The 9235-nt window shown below is 35.6% G+C and overlaps 1 long non-coding RNA gene across 2 annotated transcripts; it reads left to right on the plus strand.

The window, feature by feature from the left end:
* Nucleotides 1-5038: 5038 nt before the first annotated feature.
* On the plus strand, nt 5039-8473 carry LOC102716003. Of its 2 annotated transcripts, none has more exons than XR_005810981.1 (14): nt 5039-5191; nt 5460-5546; nt 5631-5969; nt 6063-6116; nt 6199-6279; nt 6365-6454; nt 6722-6802; nt 6887-6967; nt 7041-7139; nt 7354-7449; nt 7571-7615; nt 7715-7960; nt 8056-8127; nt 8219-8473. It is a non-coding gene; the product is annotated as an uncharacterized LOC102716003 (long non-coding RNA). The 2 variants fall into 2 exon arrangements; XR_005810980.1 differs by lacking the exon at nt 5039-5191 and adding an exon at nt 5263-5368.
* The last annotated feature ends 762 nt before the right edge of the window (nt 8474-9235 follow it).

Consider the following 9235-nt stretch of genomic DNA (forward strand, 5'->3'; position numbering starts at 1 on the left):
ATGCTACAGGGCAAAGTATTTGTACGAGGTAAAAAGGACAAACTATCGAAGAAGGGAAAAAGGAAAAAAGGCCAAAAGTGATAGTACGAATGAAGGAAATAACCATAACCTCAAGCAAAAGAGGGAGACACGCAAGAATACAAATAGTGGCAACCCATGTAAGTCAGATAAAAAGCCTGAGGATTGGTTGAAAAAGAGGTCAATATTCTTTATGCTACCATATTGGGAGCACAATAAACTAAGGCACAATCTAGATGTAATGCATATAGAAAAGAATGTTTGTGATAATTTAATTGGAACACTGTTGGATATTGATTCCAGAACAAAGGATGATATCAATGCACGGCTTGACCTGATGGAAATTGGCATTCGACCAGAACTTCATCCTACAATAGATCAAAATGGAAAGCAAATATTACCGCCTGCGCCCTTTACTATGTCTAAGGAGAAGAAGGAGATTCTTTGTTCAGTAATTAAAAAAATTAGGACCCCTGATGGTTATGCATCAAATATTTCTAGGTGTGTCAACATGAAAGATTGTACGATCAGTGGTATGAAAAGTCATGATTGTCGTGTTTTACTGGAGGATATTCTTCCCATAGCACTCCGTTGTTGTTACCCCGACAAAGAAGTGATGAAAATAGTGACCGAATTGGGTAGGTTCTTCAAAAAGTTGTGCTCTAAGGTTATAGATCCATCTGAGCTTGATGAGCTTCAAGACAGAATTGTCTTGACATTATGTGATATGGAAAGATTTTTTCTTCCATCATTTTTTACTATAATGGTGCACTTGTTGGTACATTTGATTGATGAAGTTAAACTTGGTGGTCCAGTGCACTACCGTTGGATGTATCTTCTAGAGAGGTATGGAATGCTTCTTTTTGCCAAACTTGAAATATTTTCTCTCTCTTATATTAAATACTAAGACTTGGTTGTATTATATATTTGCAATTACATATAGATCATTTGTTCGCATAAAAGCATTGGTGCGAAATAAAGCTTATCCAGAAGGTTCAATCGCCGAAGGTTATCTTGCTGAAGAATGTTTAACATTTTGTTCACGATTTTTGGGTGGATCTACACGCTTTACAAGACCGCCTAGGAATCCTGACCCTACAGATAATATAAAGGAGATGTATATGTTTGGAAGTGCTGGCGAACCTATTGGCAAGGCCATCACCGGGAGATTTGATAGCCACCTTCTTGTTCAGGCACATCGATATGTTTTGCGGCATTGTGATGAACTTGAAGACTTTCGCAAGTATGTCAAACCACATCATATTCTAATTATTTATATTTTATGGTTATAATATCATTGCAAATATTTTAATGTATTCAATTATGGTAGAGAATTTGTTGACGAAGAGAAAAAAATCCTACCTCAATCGTGTAACTTGACAGATTCTGACATCGATAAGTTGATGAATACCAACTTTGCTGATTGGCTAGAGCAAAAGGTACAATTTTGCGGTGTTAATATGTATAGCATACAAAAGTACTTATACATCATAGAGTAACAATATGCTATGTAGGTATTACAAAATGGTGGAGCAAACATAGATGAAAAGATAAGAGCATTGGCTGCAAAACCAAACAAATATATTGTGTGCTACAATGGATATATTATTAATGGTTTCAGGTTTCATACTATGAGTCGGAAGTCTGGTCGCTCCACTCAAAATAGTGGTGTGGTTAACACTGCCATTGACGGTATTAATTATTATGGCAGACTATCAAATGTTGTGGAATTATCATTTAGAAATTACAAAGCAGTGTTGTTCAAGCGTGATTGGTATGATGTCCATCATAAAGCTGGTTTGAAGACATATGAGTTTGGATTCACACTTGTGAATTTCTCTCGGAAATACATGATGGAGAGAAGCTAGATCATGATCCATTTGTCTTTTCATCCCAAGTGGAGCAGGTTTTTTATTCTGAAGATCCAAAACACGAAGGATGGCATGTGGTAACAAGATTTAAGCCAAGAGATCTTTACGATATGGGTTTGGAAGTGGAACAACCATCAAATGCGTCAGATTAATTACATTTTCTACATATATTTTTGGTGGAATTATTTTATTTTGTAATACGAGATACCTGACAGTTATAATGTAAGAGTACATTAAACAGATTAATTACATATTTTACATTTTTTTGGTGGAATTACATTATTTTTCTAATACAATACATATAAGAGCAAGGGGCAAAGGAGATTTTAAGTTAAAAAAAACATACGTTAAAAAGGTGGAATGCGGCATTGAACCCATAACAAACCAACAGGAGACAGATGTATTCACCGCTTGCCTACCACAATTTTGCTGTCATCTGTTGTTTGTATTTAATTTTAACTATGGCATCTGTGTCATGAGATTAACCCGAACATTTTATTGCTTTCACGCCAGTGGCCTTTAATTATTACTAATCCATTGCTAGTCTATTTGTGGATGCCTTCTTAGTTTGCATCCAATAGGTTCTGTGTTCAAAACCTCACAGGTGCATATTTTGCGATAGTTTTCACGTATTATCTACCGCTTTAGTAATTCTTTTCTAATTTTCTTTAACAAAATTACTTTTTTTTTACTTTGAGTCAACAAATTTTAAAACTTATATGAGCATATTTATCCTAATAACTGTAATTTTACTTTTAAATTTTGGAATGAACAAATCATTTAACTGTGTAATGCTTTCCTACATTTATTTTATTTTATATTTAAACATTAGAATTTAAATATAAAATGACGTGAGAAGCTTAGGTCAATGGTGTTCTCCATTTTGTTGGCCGCTTCTACGTCGAGCGCTACATAGACCTCTTCTCTTATCATGACACCGACTACTCCATATCGGATGCCAAACTCCATGTTGCATCCTCCCCGTGCCATCCTCACCGTGCGGTGCGTCCTGGGGATGTGGCATGCAGCGACGTGAGCTCGGAATCGACAAAGTCGAGTTTCTACAAGCGAGTGCCGTTGTCGTCCTCGCGAAAGTGATCGGAGAAGGAGCAGTAGGGGGTGCACGGAGAGATTTTGTTTTGTGCATAACTCCCCGGTGCAATGCATGGACATTTTTTCTAGTATTAAAAATGTCTAAAAAATGGAATGACCGTTCCACTCAAAAAAAAGAATGACCATGTAGAAATAAATAAAAAAATTTCTAAAACAAAGATGACAATGCGTAATGAAATAAAACAAAATTCTTGTAATACGTAAGAAGAAGCAAAAAGTAAATTTATTGACCTTTACGGGGATCGATCCAGCGACCCCACATATTAAGCGGCACGCCTCTAAAGCAAACAGGCTTAGTATTCATTGAAGTAACAAACAACTATGCTATAGGATGAGCGTCCCTTAATACTAATTCGTTTTGCCGCTAAAGCAGACTTTTTTCGCGCTGTTATTGGCAAAAAATTCCGTAGATATATATGCGCACTAACCCATTTATCGTCCCAGCCACCTCGACCACCCCATTTCTCTCCAATCTCATAACTGAACAATCCAAATCAATCTCTGGCGACGGCCGGCTGGGGCGACGGCCAGGCTTGTGCTCTGTTCTTCCTTGTGCAGATCAGACGTCAGATCGAGCGTAGCTGCCTGCAGGAGGGTGCAGCACCTTGGCGGCGATCTGTGGCGAGGGCGCTCACCGGCCTCTAGGCGCGTGCAGTTGTCAAACGGCGGCCGGTTGCAGGGACGGTGCTAGATAAAGGCTGCAGCGTGCTGGAGTGAGGCTGAAGCGGTGGAGCCCTGAACTTTGAGTATGCACACTCTGTATCTTGATCTCTGATTTCAATTACTTTATTTGGAATATCCCTGTGATGGCAGATGGATAGCCGCATCCCTGTGACGGCAGATGTAACTTTGTTTATGCATGGCTAATTGATTTATGATGGCTAACCTCATCCTTGTGACGACATGTGGTAATTTTGATTATGTTGTGATACATGATTTTCTACCTTAAACCTCTGCAGTATGTCTATATGCTACTGAAAGTATATTATTCAAGCAAACAAAATTTGATGATCTGGTTTGGATACTGATCTTCTGTTCAATAATTTGGTAAAAAAATCTTTGTGATATACTAGTGATAGACCAATCTTTGCTCTGTTTTGTACCATTTTTGTCCCGATCACTGAAGGATGGGCATTAAGCTCTTAATGCTCCCAACAGTTAACCAATTCACCTACAGAAATAATATACTCCGCGTGATTTTAAAATTAGATGATTGCTTGAATAATATGGCTTTGTGTGGAATAGTCGCATTTTTTTTCAGATGATGGATACTTTTCTGATGGATGACTGACTTTATATATTTTTTGTTCTGGCCGTTAATTAGCAACAATGGTGAGACTACCAAGAAGGTTAAGAAAGTTGAGCCTAGATGAACATGTTCTAGGAGACGAGCAAGTCAATAAACAAAATTTACACTTTAACAAGGATTTGAACTTGCATCTCGAAGATGATGATGGAGTAAATATACAAGTCGAAGAAAATGATCTAGAAGATTATTCAGAGAGTGATAACTTGTTGACAGAATTGCCTAATCTATCTCGGAGACCAATTAATATAATATGTAAGTTCTCATATAATTTTGTATATTCTAAAATTGTCCTATGTGTTTTTGTTGGTTAACTCTTAGCTAAAATGTTCCTAAGTATAATAGGAACAGATGGAGTTGTACGACAGGTTCTAGGTGAATTTAAGGTAAAAAACGTGCAGGATTTACAAGAAGGAACGATAATTGTGGAGACTGATCAAAACGGTGTACCTAACGATAGATCAAGTTCCATTCTTGGCTCGTATATTGGTGTTCTTGCACAGAATTCAACATTGGCGCCCTTGGACATTCCAAAATAGGATGATGAGTTATTTATTAAGCCATAGCAGAACATAATCATTAGTGTGGAGGTGAATTTTTATTTAATAGTTACATATATATGCATGCTTAAGCTCAAACTAATGTTTCTTAATAATTGTTATAGGAGAAATTTGTCTACCCTTCTGAGACTAAGCATCTTACAAGAGATTGGATCCTATAGAAAGCTTCCAAAGCATGGAGATCTTACAAACATCGTCTGAAGACAACATATTTTAATTGTGATAAGAGGACACTAAATGAAATTACAAATGATGTTCCGAAAGGTGTCAATAAATATAAATGGGTTGGTCTACTTACATTATGGCGTCAGGAGAAACACAAGGTGACATCTCTATTTTTAAGTTGTACTTGTTGTCGAAATATTTGTCTTAACAATCGGTATTAGCCAGAACATCAATGACTACAGAAATTATGTGAGAAGAACTCTGAATGTGCCAAACAACAGAGGAATCCACATACAACTGGAAGAAAAAGTCATGCTAGACTTTCAAAAGAGATGGTGCTTGTTTTACAACTAATACTTTTTACTATAGATCAAAAGCTATATAACTAGACATTTGATAAAACTTTTGATTTATTTTGTTGCATAGAAGGAGAAAAGTAAAGGAAAGGTTCACAGTATTGATGTATGGGATGAAGCACATAAGAAAAAGGATCCTCGTCTAAAGGCAGCACTGGTAAATTTCTTTTCTTAGTGCCTACAGCTAGAAATGCAATTTGATTCATTTATGGGTAACTACATACATATTTTTATTTAATAGGAAATGGTGTATAATGAATTAGCCAAAAGAAAAGATACTAAATCTGGCAATCTTTCAACCAAAGATTATGAGGAAGTTTTTCGAGGTATAGTTGGAAAAGAGACAAAACTTCAAGGGTACTATGATAATAATAATAATTGGAGCCAGGTAGAGGTTTATCAGGGACTAGGTGTTCCTAGGGAATGTGAGGAATATGAAATGCTAAAGTTATCAATGGAGACAATGAGAAAACAAATAGAGGTATTGAGTCATGACATGAATCTTATGTGTGCTTTCATAAAACGGAAATTCCCTGCAGAGGATTGGTGCACCATGGTGGCAGCCAAAGAAAATAATGTTGTAAGCATATGTGCATCATCATAATTTTTTTTGGGAAATAGCACTTAGTGATTACAATATTTACCCACTATATGGTTTATGGTTTTGTTACAGGAGAATATTGATGAACAAGTTAATAGCACAAAGTCATGTGACAATGTTGAACAGGTGGTGTATATTTAACTTAATAAATTTTAATTGGATGTGTTATCAAAGTAGTATTTACATTGTAATTTTTCATATGTTGCAGCAGTTGCACTCTTTCAGTTATGCTAAAGCTACAGATGGTCATGTGAATCTATCTGTACCACAAGGACACATGATTGCCAAAGTAATTTGTGCAGATCTCACTATGATATTGAACCATGTATTTTTATAATATGTCGTAAACATAATTGACTTTCAACAAATTGTAGCAAGTAATTACTGCGAGCACTGCCAAAAGGTTAAAGGCTAGTCACTAGTCCACGGAACCAACTATGGTGGGTGAGAATGAAACTGACAAGGTATATGCTTAATTATTAATTGTGCAGAAATTTACTTGGTGAACATTGATGCACTAAGCAACAACGGTAGAATTTTTGCATTTTGTATAGGTTCATAGTTTTGAACAAGCTAATGATGGCAGTACAAATGGATTTGCTAATAACCTAGCTAATCCAGATGCTAATCTTCACTCTACATCAAATTATGTGCAAGTAATGTTTTCTATTTGATAAATGTTAATTCATTGTTTCACAACTTCTAACTGTTGGTGCGTATCATGAATGCAGCAATCATGTAATATTTGTTGTACTAATGCCAAGGATCATCATGAGAACCTGTCTGTACTATATGAACGCACATTTGCCAAGGTATCTTATGAATAACATATCATGTTAATTAACCATGATTGATTATGAGAGCATGTATATAATTGTATTGGAGTTCAATTGTAGCAATCAAGCATGGAAATAAATATCAAAAGGTCCAAACTAGTCCAAAAGAATTTGGAATTATCTTAGAATGGAAACAATAAGGTATATTCATCTACGTACATAAAAATAAATTAGTAAATATTGCATTATTTACTAATGTGTTTTTCTCTTGCAGGGTCATATTCAACAGACTAACAATGATATTATAGATACATTTGTTAGTGAACTTGAGGACTTATCTTCTAGTGCCCATGCTATACCAAACAACATGCAGGTATTGCATTATTTACTTAGTAGATATTTCATTAGACATTGTGAATTTATGATATGTTGTACCAAGTTACGCTAGGTCAACTCAACTGGAGCTAAACCAAGTTATGCCACTTTTGTTTTAACAAATCAATAGATTGGTGCAGAGGTGAATTGTTATTTTTTTTATTACAAAGGAATGCTTTATTTACTGAACATTTATGTAATTGAACTTTTAGTTGCAGCAAGCAAGCGTTGCAAGCTCTGGCAAAAGGCCAAGATCTAGTGAAAGTTACGTGGAACCAATTTTATCTCATAAGGACAAAGTCAATCAGGTTAAATTAAAACTATTGATTAAAAGTTTTAAAATAGTGCGGTTGTATGGTTCCTTCATATATTAGTGTCCATATTACCAGTACATATCCACATGATTTGATTGTTTCAAATATATAACAGGTGCCTCAAAGAAAGGAAGTCTTAAAACAAAGTTCATCTAAATTAGTAAGTTTCTATTTTTGCTTGTAGCAAATAGGTCTTGTGGTTTCCTAAAAACAATGTCTTAATTTTTTAATACCAATGCCATGTTTCTTGATATGATAGGACCAAAGGGTGGTTTACATATTCTCATTGAATCCAGTATACAAAAATAGAGTTGTGGCAAAAGGTAATTTAGTGACTATGGATAGCACACATGTGGTTGGAGGAAATATGCTTGGAAGTGAATATTATGGTGTGGCTATTCATGCTGTTTCAAATATTGCTAACGAGAGGCTACCTAGACCATTTGAAAATTGCCATACCGTAAGAGACACTATTGGTTGTGTTATTGCTTGGCCATGATCCCATGTAAGCTTAATTTCATCATCTCGAAGTATATATACATTTCCAATAATATAATAATTGACTTTCTTGTTACCCATGTAATATTTGCCTATTTCCAGGTAAAAAAACTGAAAGCAAATACTTCAACCTGCGTGGTACGTCAGCCTAAGACAAATACTTCAACCCGCTCGGTACATCTCAATTTAGTTTATTGATCTTATTGTGCTTGATGTCCCATATGTGCCCGTATCCACTATTTTTTTGATACTGGTTTCTTTGCAGGAGAAAGGAGTTGATTACGAAAAGAATAGAAGCAAAGGTGTTCCCTTCCAAAAATAGATGAAAGATGAAAGAATGGATGCACTTTCTAGTTGAAGAATTCATTCAGATTGATCTCCATCAATTTAGAAGAGTTACCTTAGTTTTATGTTTAGGAATTTGTATTGACCTTTATTTTTCCATTCAGTCGTTATGTGGATGTCGCATATTTTTTCACTGTGATGGATGATTTTACTTTGAACTATTTATACAAATTGAAGCCAATACTTTACTGTGGATCCTCTCCCTTCAATTTATAGTATAATTGAGAACAATGGACGTGTCTATAAAGTTAATAAATATAAATATTACAAAATTTATTATAAAAAATACATATGTATACATACAGTACAATGTATAAATATAAATAAGGAAAAAAATCTGGTTATTCAAAAAATACGTCTGAACATAACATTGATACGCTAAAAAGCGTCTCAACAAGCGTGTCCATGTTATTTTTTTATGGTGCAAATGTTTTTATTAAAATGATTTTAAATTTGTGGAGACGTAATCCAAATGACTCTATATATTCATAGAGACATAGTTAAACGCCTCTAGTAAACGTCTCAATTGATGTACAGATGCTTTGTAAAACGTCTCTATATTTTTGAGAAGCTCCTTGGGGAGACGTTCCTACCACGCTTTGAAAAGATGCCTCAGTTGTTGACTAGAAATGAAGTAAGACGTCTCTATTTCACATATACAGTGTCTCTAAAACGGGTTGTTTGTTGTAGTGTGCGTGATGAGTGCCTTCCCCTTGACTTGCCGAAGCTTGACTTGGAGGCGCCTCCCTTGAAGAAGCCGCTTCTCCTCATGTACTTCCCAAGCCGCCAGACGAACAATGCCATGTCATCCTCGGCTTGAGATGTACACTCTTCATCAACCTCGGCCTGCTTGACGGCTTTCGAGGCTATGTCTTGTTTCTGTGGTGTTGAGCCTTGAGAGATGAAGTTGCAAGCATCCTTGGATTCTTGCTCCATC

The sequence above is a fragment of the Oryza brachyantha genome, chromosome 1 (genome assembly GCF_000231095.2).
Source record: "Oryza brachyantha chromosome 1, ObraRS2, whole genome shotgun sequence".
Classification (NCBI taxonomy): domain Eukaryota; kingdom Viridiplantae; phylum Streptophyta; class Magnoliopsida; order Poales; family Poaceae; genus Oryza; species Oryza brachyantha.